General features: G+C 42.8%; 1 protein-coding gene across 4 annotated transcripts in view; it reads right to left on the minus strand.

The window, feature by feature from the left end:
* GRHL2 (grainyhead like transcription factor 2) overlaps positions 1-17,570 on the minus strand; it is a 180,347-nt gene that overhangs the window by 53,827 nt on the left and 108,950 nt on the right. The gene's annotated exons all lie outside the window — the stretch shown is intronic.

Below are 17,570 nucleotides of genomic sequence, written 5' to 3' on the forward strand. Positions count from 1 at the left end.
CACGGGAGGGGAGGGGAGGGGAGGGGAGGAAAGGAAAAAGGGAAGGGAAGGAAAGGAAAGGAAAAAAGGAAGGGAAGGGAAGGGGAAAGGAAAGGACATGCTATGTCTGATTCTCCTACTGATTTTCCATGACAAAAGTATTTTGCCCACTATAATCACACAGACAGAAAATGCCATCTACTGTCCCTAGAGAAGCCCTAATGGCAGAGAATTTTTATTTAAGTCATTCATGCAAGAAATATTTTATAAGTGCCTACCAAACTCCTGAGGCTGTGCTAGGCACTAGCATAGATGCACTGGTTATGGTTCCTGTGATCGCAGAAGTCAGAGGAAAATTGAGAGAGAACGTATAGTGGTGTTCTAGAGACTACAACAGTTTCATCAAACACCAACCTTTAGGTTAAAAAAAAAAGTATGCTTTTCTGGGAACACCTGAAAAACATCTTGGCTGAATGTATCAATGCAGTGATATGTCAGCAAAGCAAATGATCACTCTGGTGAGCTATGCAGCTGCTCATCACTTCGGCCATGTGCTTCATAGAGATCTTCCTGCTGGTGGCCATAATACGCAGGAGTCTTAACACGGACTGGTTATTTTCCACCCCCTCATAAAGCCTGCCTAGATACAGGAGCCAGAGGAGAAAAGTGCTCTGATGAATATTTCTTAAGCTATTAAGATTCATGGTTGGCTCACTGATTTAACCACATGTCACTCACAGTGGACATACACTCAGACAGGCAGCAAGCAATATTAAGTGTGGCCTTATCAGCTCTCTCAACTAAGAGCCAAAGTGATGGATTGTGAATATTTACAAGGGCCATTTAAGTGGGACAGACTCACTACACCCACTGAAATAACTGCTTACTGGCAATATACTACAATACATAGACTAAATTTTCCCTGGAGAAATTATAAAAACCAGCCACCCAGCAGAGATGGTCTTTAAAGGTCAAATGAGCTACCACACATCAGACTCCACTGGGAGACACTTAGGCTAGGTTCTCTCAATAGAGAGAAGTCTTTAGAACAAGCTCTAACCGTCTCTCTCTGATTCAAGGCCTCCTAATTCCATTAAAAGTAAACAACACAAGAATCTGCTTTTTCTGCTACATTGTGTTGTCAGCTCCCAGGGAACCTAAAAGGCGGGGGGGTTTATAATAGGGTTGGCATTGTTTTCCTCTTGCCTAGCTAAGCACTAGCAAAGCACAGTTTCAGGGCCTGATGGTATCAATCATAGTCTGGCTATACTGCACTCAAAACCCAAATGGTTGAACTTTAACTGAAATTGGGGGTGGGGAGGAGTTTTGGGAAGTCATGGAAGGACATTAACTAAAACCCTGGCTTGGAAACTGATAAGCATTCATTTGTTTCATCTTGCAAACCCAACCATATCTCAGCTCTAAGCACAGCAGGCAAATGTGAAAGCAAATTACTTGGAAGTACATCTACAAAGCACTTGTTTGTAAATATGTATTAGAGAGGCTTAAGGAAAAGGTATAATTTCCTCTACCAAATGTTCATCCAAATGTCAAGCACAGAAAGTTATTTTTTACTTTGGTGGAAGCCTTGATTATGTAAAGAGTGTATAAATGCCATAAACAATCTATCTGTCTCCCAAGTGTTAAGAAAGTTATGAATGCTCATATAATATTTTTTAAACCTCACTTGTTTTTCTATAATGCTAATAGCACATAATTAATTTTTTTAAGAACGAATTCATTAGATCAGGTGTATTCAGGCAGATAATAGTTACAATTTTAATTTTGTCCTCAGTTGGAAGATTGATACAGATAGAAAGATTGTTTCTAAATGTGCCAAGATCTTTTTCAGAAAAGACTTATGACAAAAGACTTAAAAAAAAAAAAAAAAACTCATTTGTTACATATGAATTGCAATTCCCATTTTGTGGATTCTACCCAAGACAAGTGACTTTGCTGAAATTTTAATACCCCTCACTTGTATATGATGCATGCAGTAAGATTTATTAAAATAAACACAAATCAATGAGCTTTAGAATTGCTACATTAACTTGGTTATTAACTCCTAAGCCTTTTTCTGAGAGCTTTCCATTAAAATAAATGGGTCTACCTTTGAATCAGAAAGCAATTTGGGATTCAAAACATTGTAACATCTGTGATGTGGTACAATGTATTTATTGTCCTCTTTAAACAATTGTATTTTGCACTTTTAAGATGTTTCTCTTTAAAGACTGAGAAAGCTACTTATTTCCTGATAATTGAGACTGGGGGAAAAATATTTTCCAAGCAATTGCACAGGATGTCTCTAAATTACAGGTACATGAAGAAATATTCATTTTAACACTAGAACATATTTTTCTTTCACAAACAATATAACTATATAAACGTGCTCTTGCCAGTTTCTCTACTTTGTTCTTTTCTTGGTTTTTAGAGTTTTTTTACAGATGGCTTTCTCACATTTTACCTTTCTTCTTCCATTTTGATAGGATTGTATTTGTGTGCAGATGCAATGCCAAATTGAGACGGAAGACAGACTAAAAGTAGATAATATTAAAATGTGAAATCTCAGCTTTGGGCACCCATCCGTTTGTTTTATGCATGTATTCATCAGATAGTCATTTGATGTCTTCTCTCTGTGCCTGACATTGTGCTGGGATGTGGGAACACAGGGTGCAAGGCAGACCACCCACCCTCAGGGGGCTTGCCATTTTGCTGAGGATATAAGAAATGCCTAGATTTCATAAAACGTACAATTATATAGCACTTTCAGGGAGTAATTCATTCAAATTTTTATTTCCTTTCTTTCTTCCTGATAATATATTTCTTTACTTTCTCCCCTCAATTCCGCGGGTATGTATGTATACACACAGATGCACACTTGTGGACTCCCATACTCTGCCGTCATTCCCCATATTCTTTCAGTGCTCCGTTTTTTGTTGTTCTCCTTTCAGAGCCTTGGCTGCCTGCTGTGCCCTCTGCCTCCTGTGCTGTCCTGGCAGATCATCACGCTGCCAGCTCCTTCTTCTCACTCAGATTCAGTCCAATGACAACTCCTCAGAAATATCTGCCTTGACCATCCATGTCACCTCTTCTTCCTCCTCCTCTCAACCCCTTGGCCCATGACCAGTGGCACAGTCTGTCCAATTTTTCCTTTCTCTTCATAGCACACACAATTATTTGAATTTATCTTATTATTTATTTGTTTATTGTTTAATTATTTGTTTGCTCCATGAGGCTGAAAAGTCCTTTAGAGGAGGGTACTTGTCTGCCTCAAGCTCACTGCATTCCTAGTGCTAAGCCCATGGCAGACAGTCAACAGATATTTGTCTAATAACTTAAGAGAAGACAAAATGTTTTTCTAAATACAACTTTATCTATGTTTTTGGTTTCATAACCAATACCTCCTAAGAGCTGAGATTAATATGAGTAGCTCAAGTCAATTTAATATAGTGGAGTTAGCTGCTCTGACCAGAAGTTATCTATCAACAATCATAAATTAAGCATCAACTATATATTCAGCATGAATATCTTCATCCTCTCTTCTCTCTCTCTCTCTCCCCCTGAACCCCCGCCCCCACCCCCCATCCATCCACACTATGAAAATGCCATATATGGAGGCCATGGGAAATACAGAAGTCTATCTAGCAGGGACCTGCCCTAAAGGAAAAGGTGGGGATCCAACAGTATTCACTGTTGTGGAAAGTATATAATTAGATATTAAATTGAATATGCCAGACTTTGCTTGCTTTAAGTAAGGGAAAAGGCCAGGTGTGGTTCCTCATATCTATAATCCCAGTACTTTGGGAGAACCAGGTGGGTGGATCACCTGAAGTCAGGAGTTCAAGACCAGCCTGGCCAATATGGTGAAGCCCATCTCTACTAAAAATACAAAAATTAGCCAAGCATGGTGGTACATGCCTGTAATCCTAGATACTGGGGAGGCTAAGGCAGGAGAATTGCTTGAACCTGTGAGGCAGAGGTTTTAGTGTGCTGAGATTGTGCCATTGCAATCCAGCGTGGGTGACAAAGCGAGACTCCATCGAAAGGAGGAGGAGGAAAAGGAGAAGTAGTAATAATTAGTAGTTGTAGTGGAGGAAGAAGAAGGAGGAGGAGGAGGAGGAGGAGGGAGCTCAACAAAGTAGCCAGGGAAGATTTCCTGTAGGAGTCTTACAACAGGAGAAAGAGAGATGGAAGAGAAAGAAAGAGCATGGTGGCTCTGAAATTGTGGAGAGATCACCCTAATGGAAAAGGAGGGTTTATATCTGGAAGGTGAGGAAAGAACCTGAAAGGTGGTAGGTGGTGAGGAAAGAGGCAAACCAAAATGCTTTTATCCCTGTGATCCAGTAACAAGCACTGAATGAGGCCAAGTGTGCATCACTAAGGCCAAGGCAGATGGAGCTGTGGCCACAACCTCCAACATCCAAGTTACAGAGAGGACGGGAGAATGAGGACTGAGAAAATGCTGTTGTGTTCAGTAGTGGAGAACATCCATGCTCCTTCCAGAGGCCAGAGCAATGGAAGGGAGGAGAGGAAGGTGATTGCTGGGCAAGTGAGACAGGCCAAGGAGACGGAGAAGAAGCACCTGGGCTGAGGGAGGGATGGGAGCACTGGGAGCAGGCAGCTGGCCAAGCAGAGGTGCACTTCTGAGATGAAGGAGGTGTCCGCACGATAAGAGATGAGGTATGTAAGAGGCTGCAGAGAGGAGTGGCTATGGGACCCAAGAGCCTCAGAAGCAGGGGATAAAGGAGATCAACTCACAAGTGAAGTTTTGTCAGAGGAAGAAAGAGCTTTCTCTGAAGCTTGAGGGTGAGGTGATGTGACAGTGAGACAGCGAAAGAACTAACATAAGTAACTGCATTTTTGTTTAAGGAGTCTTCACCCATTCTTGCACATAGGCAAAGATGATTTTAGAGCACTGACATAATATGCAAAAACAGCAGTCACGCAGCTTTTAAAACTAAGCCTGGGAAGTATGTAAACAACTAGGTGTGTTTTGCTAACAATTTTTACAAGCATTGTGACCCGACCAAGGACAAGGAAATTCCCAGGCTCCTCGGACACTCACTGCTGTCCACATGTCTGCAGTCGCTGCTTACCTCTTGATCTCAACCCCTCCTTGTCCTCCTGCCCCTAACATCAAAAGAGCCTAAGGTTTGTACCGACTTAAGATGGTACCTTAGAACATTAGCTCCAAGGTACGGTTATGTCGGCTTTCTCAATAAACCTGCTTTTCCTTCCACCAACCTTTGTCTCTTGAGTTTGGCTTTCAAGTGGTGAGAAGCCAAACTTGGGTTCAATTATAATGAGAGTAAAGCACAGCCAGAAAAACATCTGCTCAAACAGTGTCCCCAGTGCGAACGCTAGCACTGCAGCCTTGGACTCACTGTCTGACCTTTCTGGGCCTTATTTAATAGGAATAACAATCCCTACCTTGGTACCATGACACTTAAATGAGATCATTTTTTAAACTGTAGAGTGTCATGAAAATCTAAAGAATTTTACTATCATCAGCATTGTCTCTCTCCTTTCCGACACCCAGTCTCCCAGCTGGTCCTGTTCTTGAACTCCACGCCCTCACCCCCGTGGCAGAGTCAACACAGCCCTCTCCATTTTACCTTCCTAAGTGCTCCTGCCTGGAGGGCTTCCTTAGCACTCCCAGGGTCCCCCAGTTCAAGCCCTCCTTCCTGTAAGATTACTACTTCCTCCCCTAATTGCTACTTTCCAACTGGATTCTCTCCCAGGGGATTTTGTGAAGCTAACTTCAGATGATCCAAAGGCTATATTAGTTATGATTTGCATTAATAGAACAAACATTTAATTAAGGAGAATTGATTTAAAAACATTAAATCTCTCTTTCCAGAGCACTTTGGAAGAGGTTGAGTCCTGGGTATTGCTGGGGAGAGCACAGGGAAGTCTCTCAGGCAGAAACCTTCACTGCTCTTCGAACTGCCACAGCTTCTCCTGCTCTGCTGTCACTTGAACAGATATTATGCGGTGTCAAAAGTTCCCTCATACACAAGCAGCACATGAGTATGAGGGGGGCTTCTGGCACTGCATAACCAAGAGATTAGGCTGCTTGGTGAAATCATGAGCTTGCAGGCAGAATTTTTTTTTTTTTTTTTTTTTGAGACAGAGTCTCCCTTTGTTGCCCAGGCTGGAGTGCAGTGGTGCAATCTTGGCTCACTGCAGACTCTGCCCACTGGGTTCAAGTGACTCTCCTGCCTCAGCCTCCCACTTAGCTGGAACTACAGGCGAGTGTCACCATGCTCAGCTAATTTTTGTATTTTCAGCTGAGACAGTTTTCACCATATTGGCCAGGACGGTCTCAATCTCCTGACCTCATGATCTGCCTGCCTAAGCCTCCCAAAGTGCTGGGATTACAGGAGTGAGCCACTGTGCCTGGCCCAGAAGAATTTAAGTACAGACTGAAAGATTCATTCACTTGACTTTTTAACATTTGTCTTGTGAAGCTTTTTCTGTTCATGTTAAATACTTAAAACTTGTTTTGAGCTTTTAATACCTGAATATGGTACAAAATCCAAAAGGCACGAAAGTTATCCTATAAAAATTACCTCCCTTCCTTGTTCCCCAGCCAACCAACAATTTCTTGAGTATCCTTCTAGAAACATGTTTCGCAAATACAAATACACATCATTTCCTATTTTACACAAATGGTAGCATACAGGTCTGCATTTTGCTTTTTTTTCACTGAACAGTAAAGCCTGAAGATGGCTTTTCCTCTCTCTTTAAAAAAGCATGAAATATGGAATGACAATTTCTTCAACATTAGGTTGTTTCCAGACTTTTTCTCTCATAAACAATGCTGCAATGAATGCCTTTCTATGTGGCTTTTGTTCACATGCGCATGTATAAATTACTGGCATGTATAAAATTACTTCGGAAATTGCTTTCTCCAAATCAAGGGCAGCCTTCTCAGCAGCATCTTTATAAGAGGTGTCTCCTAATTTCATGCATCAGAACTGCCAGGAGGCCTGGCTGAAACACAGGTCACACGGCCTCAGCCCCAGAGTTTCTCATTCCGTGGGCCTGCGTTGGGAGACACAAGCATTTGTACTTCTAACAATCTCCCAAGTCAACATTGTTACTGCTTGTTGAGGACCACACTTTGAACAACCACTGCCTAAGCCATTGGACTTTGTCGGCCCTCTCCTTGTCCTCTTTGTCCCCCTTCTCCTTCCTTCCTTCCCCTTCTTCTTCGCTGCTCTTACTCACCACCCCATCCTTCTCTGGCTCCTCTTCCTCACATTTTCTACATGGAGAGGGTCTGAGTCCCATCCCTGATCCTCTTTTGCGCACCCTCCAATTCTCTCCACAGCAATATCATCCTTTCTTGTGACTTCTATCATCCCCTCTTTACAACTAACACTAACTTCCCTCCTGAGTGCCACACTCTTCTGAACGGCACGGTGCCCTCTCTCCCTGTGCTTTCCAGGTTCTGCACCTTTGGACAGAGACCCCCTTGTTCCCCACCACATGCTCTTCTTCCAAATTCCTCATGTTGAAGTCCACCTGCCCCTGAAGACACATCCTACATGCCATGTCCCTCCTTGTGTCTTCCTGATTCCACAGAAAGAGGACCCCTCTACATGCTGAAGTACTTAGAAGAGAGGTGTAGGGTGTGTGTGTGTGTGTGTGTGTGTGTGTGAGAGAGAGAGAGAGAGAGAGAGAGAGAGAGAGAGAGAGAGAGAGAGAGAAGAGAAGAGAAGAGAAGAGAAGAGAAGAGAAGAGAAGAGAAGAGAAGAGAAGAGAAGAGAAGAGAAGAGAAGAGAAGAGAAAAAGCAAATCCGGCAAAATATGAACAGTGAGTCAATCCAGGTGAAAGGTAAGTGGTGTTAAATGTATTAGTCTTTCAACTTTTCACTTGAAATTTTTAAAAATAAAATGTAGAAAAATAAAACATGGAGTTACCTCTCTCTTCACATCTCTTCTAGCACTTTTTCTCCCATAGAGTCACTGTCACTTACCTACCTTGGGTTACAGTTATTTACACGTGTCTCAGTGCCTAGACTAGTCTGAACATTCTCTGAGCGTGGGGACTCTGCCTGACTTGTTCAGGACCCTCTACCTCCTGACCCAGTGCCTGATAGGCAGTGGGTGTGCTGCTTCACAGGAACGACTGTTCCCTCGTCAGAAATAGTAAAGGAGGCATTAATTACCACGAGGTCCTCCCAACACAGAAAGGTGCTGTGGAAAGAGCACATGCTTCAGAACCAGACGCCCAAGATGAGAATTCCAGCTCTACCATGCACTGGCTGTGTAACCTCAGGTAAGCGAGCTAACTTTTCTGGGCTTCAAATTCCTCATTAACTTCAAATTCAAGTTAAATAGGAACTGCTATTCACTTAAAAATACGAATACTGCATAATGCATAGAGTGCTTGGCAGAGTGCCTGGTATATGATAATCACTGAACAAATATTAGTCATTATGTACACACGTACAATCATTTTATGAAACCCAAGTATGCAGTCTAATTCTCTGCACTATCCAATAGTTCACACATGTTAATTACAGAGTCCTAAGCAAAATTTAGTCCAGAAACCACGGATACTTCACATTCTAACAAAGATCTCAACATTGATATCTTTGGGCAGATGCCTTCCAAAGATTATTCCTTTTATATACGAATTAACTCTAGGTTATAGCTTTCCCTAATGTCCATTACCTTATAAAACTGGAACAAAGGCACAGCTTTGTTTAAGTTGAATACCAAAGACTCCAGCAAATGTTTACCTTTCCCTTTTAAGGCTTCCTTTACCCACACCACACCTCAGCAAACACATAAAAATGCCATTTGCCATGCTTTGCAGTGTGCAATTCAACCTTTCAAGACCCCTCCCAGGAGTGTCCCACAACACTATTTTTACTTTTGAGACCATGGGATATATTCTATAATACTCTGTAATTTTCCACAATATTGCCTGTTTAAAATCAACCAATGCATTCATTCAGGCCAAAAATGGAATATAACTTTTCTTAATCATTAATATCTACCAACCCCGTATCATCCCAGACTGTCTTGTAAGCAGAAAGAGAACTCCCCAGCAGAAAGCACTGGGCTGCTGAGGAGTGCGGGGTGGGAAATAAGCAAGGTCATGAACCCACAGGGCACTCAGGAGTGTAGTCTCCTTTGGACAGGCCTTTGATTTCCATTTTCATCCTGAAAAATAGTGTTTACACATCTTCCCTTCTTTGGTATCCAGCAGTGGAGTTCAGCAGAACAAGGACGCTGTCCATTTAGGAACAGCCCTTTGGAAAGCAGGATTCATTAAGACCACCAAAACTTTAATTTTCAAAAGAGCTGTGCTTGGCACACAATGGAGGCCCAATAAAAACAGATTAACTAGTTTAGAGTGACGAGAACTGGAAGAGAGATAGAGGGAAGGGGGAAAGGAGAAAAGTAACACACTTGAGACAACTTAATGGATTTGCCATGATTTGGTGCCGAATACAAGCCAGACTTTCAATTAGCATAACCTTGTTTTGCACCCAGGGATACTGAATAATTTGCAGTGTACAAGAAGTCAGAACACCTATGTTTTCTCCCATTTACTGTCTTTTCATAAGCCATGGCCAAAGCCCTACAGTTCTTACCATCTTACCTTTTAAGCTACTAAAATTGAGATAATGAGGACACAGAGATATTTTTCCTCCCTAGTTGCAGCTGATGGAGCAGAAAGCTAGGCTTGCCTTGCTGACCTTGAAAAGACAACACTGGGAAGAGAAAAGGTGAACCCACACAGTGAGAGAAAGACAAGAGCTAAAATTTCTATGGAAATATTAAGTCAGCCTTTCTGATGGCTTTAGTCACATCTCACAACATGAAGCCAGTCACTGCAGTCACCAAGACCCAGGCCACACCAAATGCACCCTTAAGTCTGGGGCAGCTTTGAGGCAGTGCCGGGACATTAAATCAATTTCATTTTCTCCCTTAAAAAGGCATTTACAAATATAGATGAGAACATTTTACTTTCAACTTGTACTTCTAGTTTCCTCTAAGCCAGCACATCCCTGTTTGCCTCCCTGAGACTGGCTCCCAGTTCTTAGATGATATCTCCTCGGTATTAAAGCAAAATCCAACAGGAAGGCAATGGGGCAAAACTATTAATGCAAATAGGGCCCAGAGGAAATATCAACAAGTCTCCTCACCTTGCATTTCCCACAGTTTCAAAAATTACATGCACACTTCTTTTGTAAATCCAATGCATTTGAAGCATCCAAAGAGACCCAAGATTAGAGGAATCTCTCTATGGAAGGAACACTGGCATATGTGTAAGTAGGCACTTCCAATTACCACCCCGGCAAATGTGAGGATTTGTTTGTTGAATTTCTTAGTTGCGCATGTGGAGTGAAGGGTCATATGCCTCCTGCAAGCTTCATCTTCTCTGATCATAATCCTCATTCTAGCTTTGGAAATTTTTTAGTGCTGTGCTTCTTGCTTGGTTTTGAAAAAAAAAAAAAAAAAAGCAAGGAATCACCTCCACTACTCATAACAGAAAAAATATAATAAGAAGGGTGCACAGAGATCATGTAAATGAATAAAAATTAAATTCAGGATGCCAGGGAAAGGAGCTAAAGAGAGATGGGGGAAATGAAGAATAAATGTGTAAAGGTGCAGAGAAGAAAACACTGATATGTCTCAGCATTGTAACTGAAAGCATGCACTGATCTTTGGGGTGAGATAAGAATTATGCAGAGGGGCTCACTAGTGTTAGGCTAATCAGCACGCATAGGCTCCATTGAAGAGTGCAAGGAGTTTTCACTCCCACATCAGTTCTGGTCAATGATATGTATGATATGGACAGGTGATATACCTAATGAGGAATTTGGAGCCCAGCAAAGTTATCTAGCATTACTTGAGGTTGCACAGCTAGTGCATGGTAGAGCTGGAATTCGAACCTTGGCTGTCTGGTTCTGAAGCATGTGCTCTTTCCATGGCACCTTTTTGTGTTGGGAGGACCTAGTAGTTGATATTTCCTTCATTATCTCTGACAAGGGAACAATCATTCCCGTGAAGTAGCACACCCACTGCATATCAGGCACGGGGCCAGGTGGAGGGGTCTGAATAAACAAGTGAGGTAGAATCCACGGGTAGGGACAGAAGACATGGATAGAGAGAGTTCTATGTGCTGGACGTGCTGGAGCAGCAGGGCCATCTTTGTGGGCAGGAGAAACTGAGGACAGGGCAGCTGGTGAAAGCAGGGTGGCCTGAATGAACTGCTTTGCTCAAGAAAATGGGGTCAGACATTCATTTTCTTTCTGGATGGATGGACACAGGTTGTACCCTATAGATTGCTTGAAAAAGGAAAATCATAGCTTGCTTTGACTTAAAACAAATTCTGATTTCTCTCTACTGGAATAGTCAACAGCATGGACTCTGGACTCAGAGGGTCCTGGGTTCTAAATTCACTTTTTCCATTTGCCCAATCCTGCAGGGCCTAATATGTTGAGAGGTAATATTTAGTGGAATCAGAATCTAAGAGGCACAAGAAGATTATCCATGATGTCTCTTAGCCTTTCTGTTCATTTTCCCACCTCCGACGGGTCTCAGCCCTGCCCACCTCCAATCTCATTAGGAAAATTTGTTAACAGAGATAAAAAAAAACAGATGCTTTACATGTCCTTGGCCCTTTCTAAAACTGCAACAACTTCCTGTCTGGAAGGTCCTGCCCAATCCCAAAATGCGGGAAGAACATTTGCTGATGATCTGACAAAGCAGATGGCTAGACAAACCAATACCCTTAATTCCTTTCCTGCAACTCAATATACAGGGTGACAGGAGGAAGGGATAAACAAAGTAATCACTCTGCTTCTGAAAACTGAGGCACTGGGTTAGAAGGCAGCAAAGAATAACCCTGGGAGATCAGAGTTTCATATTAATGAATTATAATCAACTTTTCTAAAAATCATAGCGATCGGAGATAGCCTAGTAGTAGATTTGTCAGCATAATCATTTAGTGGCGATGGTAGTGAACATTTTGACTGAATTCTAAACTAAGGTCATTTTAAAAGGATTGGATGAAGAGCAATTTAAGAAAAAGATTAATGGAAAGAAGCCTTTTTTTTTCATATGTGTTATAAACTACAGAAGAGTGAAGCATAGAGATGTGGAGAAATTGTTATGGTGTTCCAGTGAAAAGATGCAAAAAAGAAACTTGAAAGCACAAAGCACTAAGCAGCACCTTTAATGCTCAAGTAATTCTCTGTGGTCACATGACGGAGGTCTTTGCAGCACACCAAGACTGGTTTAATCTTAAAATCACTGTGGACAGAGAAAAGAGCCTTGGACAAAAATAACGGGCCCAGTTTCAAGACTCTCCCTAGAAACCTAGGAGGAAAGGAAGGCTGTAATTAGGCTTTGCTGCACTGTGCTCTGGGGGTGATGTCATCGCTTGGAGGAAGGCAGTGCTCAGTGCCAGGAATCTGAGCTCACAGCCCTTTAATAACTAAATAGGGTCTTGCATGGGAATTCCTCATCTTGGGATTAGTGACCAACAAATCTACTTCTTAGGTACCAGTGTTTGGGTAAGGAGAGAAAGAAAATTTAAACATTCTTGTAAATGGGAGTCATGTGAAAGAATGTGGCAGAGAAGTCCTCCCGTTGGGATCATATGGATGGGATCTCAATCTATGCACACACACACACTTCCCATTGTTTCATGACTGAGAAAACTGAAGCTCAACAGGGGAAGTCAAAAGTTGGCTCCTCAGGTGCCAAGGCTGGAATCTGGTTGTCTGAACCCCATTTCAGTGCTCTTTATGCCACAACACACTGGGGCCTGCCCCCCAGCAATTTGTAAGCAGTGACAGTGTGGACACTCAGAACCTTGTCCGCCTAGATAACAGAAACCCAGGGACACGTGTTCACGTAGGCTTCCAGACTGCAGAGACCCTGAGGGCAAAAGCCGATCCTGTTGGAGACCGTTTCTGCTGCACGTGTCATTGTGCAGAAAGACTCCGTGTCACAACCAGCAAAACGAGTTCTGGGTCGAAGAACTCTGCAATAGTTCTGCCAGAATCCGCCCGCAGTGGACACTGCAAATCTGGAATTAATCCCCAAACCTCATTTTAGCTAATACCTTTAACACCTTCCCTGACCAAACGTTTTCCTATCATTTAATTAAATGATTAGAGTTTCATGTCTTCCCTTCTTTTCTGTTCATACTAAATGAGAGGTAGAAATAAAATGTAAGTTGCAACGAAAGAAAGAAATAGGAGTGTGCTTTAGAAAAATCTAAGCTTTATCATCAGGTCCTGATTACAGACCTGTATGTAACAAGAATACCAAATATTGGGCTGGTTTTCTTTGGTTTTTGTTTTTCAAATAAACACATCAAAACTGGAATATCCAAATAAAAGCTAACCTTTAACATAATCACCTTGGGAAGACATACAGGTTTTTCAAATGTTGCTGCCATGGCTTTAAAGCATATTTGGAAGTTCTCTTCTGATATGGCTGCTTCAAAGATGATATATAAAACTTTGCGCAAAAAAAAAAAACTCATTTTTTTTTTTTTTGAGACTGAGTTTTGCTCTTGTTGCCCAGGCTGGAGTACAATGGCACAATCCTGACTCACCACAACCTCCGCCTCCCAGGTTCAAGCAATTCTCCTGCCTCAGCCTACCAAGTAGTTGGGATTACAGGCAAGTGCCACCACGCCTGGCTAATTTTGTATTTTTAGTAGAGATGTGGTTTCTCCATGTTGGTCAAGCTGGTTTCGAATTCCTGACTTCAGGTGATCCACCCACTTTGGCCTCCTAAAGTGCTGGGATTACAGGCATGAGCCACCGTGCCCAGCCCAAAACTCTCATTCTTAATCCTCAGGTGGTATTATCCAGCTCATTGATACCTATTCACATTTGGATCAAAGTGTTTTCTGGTGGGTTTTTTTTTAAAAAACATCTTGAAAGATCAAGATGTATTACTGCTGTAAGCATTCGGAAAAATGTCACAGATTCTCCCTTCAACAGTGAGGACACAAATTAGTGTCTGGCCTGCTGCCACTGGGGCACCATGAAGCCTGGGCCAAAGGAGCCACGGAGCCAGGGAATGCTGATGGCGTTGCTCGCCCCATTCCTCTGAGCTCTGGGCAGACTGAACTTACTACAGCCTCGACCTGCATTGTGTCACTACCCTACTGAATGCTGAAAGGCAGTGAAGATCTAAACTGCATGTCAGTTGCCTGGGGGACATGGTTGGGCATGAAAAGTCAAATGGTCATCAGGACGAGGCAGGGAAAGTTCCAGAATGGGGAATGCTGGAGAAAGCAGTAACTAGAGAGCCCAGTACCTCACAAGAGCCACTCATTGCCTTGCAAACCCTCGGGTCTATGGTTGCCAGAATCTCTAATTATCCAAGAGACTTAAAAACCTGGATTTTTAAAAATAATGATCTTCTGATTATTTAATGTGGGCAAAAAAAAAAAAAAAAGTTAAAATTTTAAATAGAAGTACAAAAATGCATAATACACACATACCTATGTGCATTCTGTGGACCATCTAAAGGCTGCAGGTCACAAAATTGTGTCCTCTGGCCACACAAACCAAAATATCATGTGATACTGAAAGGGCCTACTGCTCCGAAGCCTGTGAAAGATTTCTGTGCAGATACTACCAACAGGAATTGGAAAGCAAATGCAACTGCTCCTGATAGATAAGTCCACAACATGAAAATCACAAACAATTCCGCTGGGAGAGGGATGCCTTTTACTTCCTGCTTTGTTGAAAAGCTGCTTTTCTGGTGATCATGCAGTTTTGCCTTTTGTAGTCTGTTTATTATAAAATCAATGATATTTTAGAGAAATGCCTTAGGCTCTGCAGATAAAACCAAATCCTCCCAGCCTTTCTAATGAAGTGGATTTAACTTTTATGGTTTCTCTTTAAAAGCGCTTCATAACTAACACAGAAACAGAAAACCAAACACTGCATATTCTCACTCATAAGTGGGAGTTGAAAATGAGAACACATGGACACAGTGGGGGAAGATCACTCACTGGGGACTGTCGGGTGTGGGGGGCAGGAGGAGGGAGAGCCTTAGGACAAACACCTAATCCATGCAGGGCTTGAAACCTAGATGATGGGTTGACAGGTGCAGCAAACCATCAAGACACAAGTATACCTACACGACAAACCTACACATTCTGTACTTGTATCCAGGAACTTAAAGTAAAATTAAAAAAAGTTTTTTTGATGCTCTTCAGTAGTCTGGAGAAATATATTTGGAATATTTTTTAAAATTACTTATTGATTAATTCAAATCTCAAACCGTTGCTGCAACCAAGTATAATCACTGAAAATATTATTAGCAAAGTTAAACAAACTTTGCAATGTAAAACAATGCAATATAAAATATCCTCCACTGCCATTTCTCAAAGCATTTGTGAGCTTAAACTTGTCTGCTCCGAGCAACATACATGTTCATACACATGCATACCCACGTGCACACCCACACGCACCAGCACACACATTTAGACAAGAAAAGTAAGCTCCTGCTTACGGTGAATGAGTGGTACAGCATGAACTGGGCTGGAAGGTCAACTCAACTCCACATTAACTATCTCACTGGTTTACTACAGAGCCTGAAACTTCCATCATTAAACGGTCCCTTTCAGTTTAGGCATTTTCTATAAAAAGTCCCTACTGAAACGGAACAGTTAAAACATTCACCCCCAGCACTCATTATCACAGATGGCATGATAATAAAAATTATGGTGATGATTACAGCTCATACTTATAGCTTGCCTTAACATTTGTTGGTGGAGAGAGAGAGAGAGAGAGAGAGAGAGAGAGAGAGAGAGAGAGAGAGAGAGAGAGAGAGGGAGTGTGTGTGTGTGTGTGTGTGTGTGTGTGTGTGTGTGTGTAAGACAGGGTCTCGCTCTGTTACCCAGGCTAGAGTACAGTAACAGTGATCGCTGTTTGCAGCCTCTACCTCCTGGGCTTGAGCAATCCTCCCACCTCAGCCTCCTGAGTAGCTAGGATTTCAGATGCATGCCACCATGCCCAGCTAATTTTGATTTTTTATTTTGTAGACATGGGTTCTCCCTACTTTACCCAGGTTTATCTCAAACTTCTGGCCTCAAGGGTCCTCCCACCTTGGCCTCCCAAAGTGCTGGGATTACAGGCATGAGCCACCATGCCTGGGCCTTTAACACTGGTAAGACACTTCCAGTTACACAATCATACTTTGTCCCCAGGGCCTCTGACATAGACCCTGCCTCTCCTGGGAACCAGTAGTGGAACAACAACTGAACTATTGTTCAGTTACTGGTTCTCAGGCCTCCCTCCCCAGAGCACTGGATTGTCATGCTGTACGGCCTCAGCATGACACTGGCTGCAGTAGACACATTTGGACATCTGTGTGTTTATCTGCACACCAGAACCAAGGCCCAGAGAGGTCCAATGACTTGTTCAGGATGACTCAGTGGCCATCCTAGTCCTGTGCCATCACACAGACTGCCTGTTACTGATCGGGCCCAGCAAAGTAGCCTCTGAGAGAACAGGACATGATGAGAAGGGGCAAGCATTGGCTGGACTAAGGAGGTGCTAGGCAGGGATGTGGGGAAGGTGCAGGCAGCCTTGAGCACAGGAGCTCAATGTTCTCAGGAGAGGGCAGGGGCAGGGAGAATGGGGCTTGGGTAACCCAGGAGATTAACAAAGTGCCAAAAGCACATAGCTTGGGCAAGGAACTTTAAATGAAGAAGGAGTGGACCTTAGAGTCAACTTTGCTTACAGTTCTCTGTGGGACCAAATTTGTACTCCATGGCAGGCCTGGATCCTTTCTGGGAGGTGCTGAGCCACGGAACCTTCTCCAGCCTGTGCGGGCTTTCTTTCACCACTTTCCCATTTGGGCCGCCTTTCTCAGACCTATTCTGTATTGTTTTATACTTGAGTGAAATGAGACACTGGGCAATTCTTCTTCTGTAGCCAGGCCTGCAAGCTCCCAACCTGTTTCCTTTCTCACCCAGCCTTCCCCTTGCTCACAGACAATAAAGCATTGACCAGAGCAATGTACATTGACCTTTTCATTAGTTTGAAGACAACCTCTTCTAATACCCTCCTAGATGGTCCAGAACTGAAGCAGAAAACAAGCTTAGGTTTGATCTGGCACCGTCCCTCGAGTTCAAAATAAAAATCAAGGATCAGAAGCTAAGGAACACAGAAAGGAGGATGGGCCTAGCAGAACGGTTTGGGGTTTCCATAAAACCAAGGAGACTCACGACTGGAAAGCAAATCCAGGTATCAGTGACTCCACCTTCTTTTAACCAAACAGTGCAATGGAGGATGTCTTTTCTCAGGCTCACTTTGCCACAGATTTTTACCTTTGTACTTCTTAACCATGTGGGTACCCCAGAAAACAGACAAAGGTTAGTCAAGCAGCCAATATGAAACAAGTGGCTGAAGGGCACAGTGGTGGCTGCACCTTCATCAGTAGAGCTCAGAGACCTGCAGCCTGCTTCCTGTATTCTGTCCTTCAACCAGCTTCAGCCTGGAAGGGGCTATGGGGTCACGGATCTGCCCAGCAGTTTACCTACAAAGACATCAGCTCTGAGCTCTTCCCTGTGCCTGGAGGTG

Source organism: Callithrix jacchus, chromosome 16 (assembly GCF_049354715.1).
Source record: "Callithrix jacchus isolate 240 chromosome 16, calJac240_pri, whole genome shotgun sequence".
In the NCBI taxonomy this organism is placed as follows: domain Eukaryota; kingdom Metazoa; phylum Chordata; class Mammalia; order Primates; family Cebidae; genus Callithrix; species Callithrix jacchus.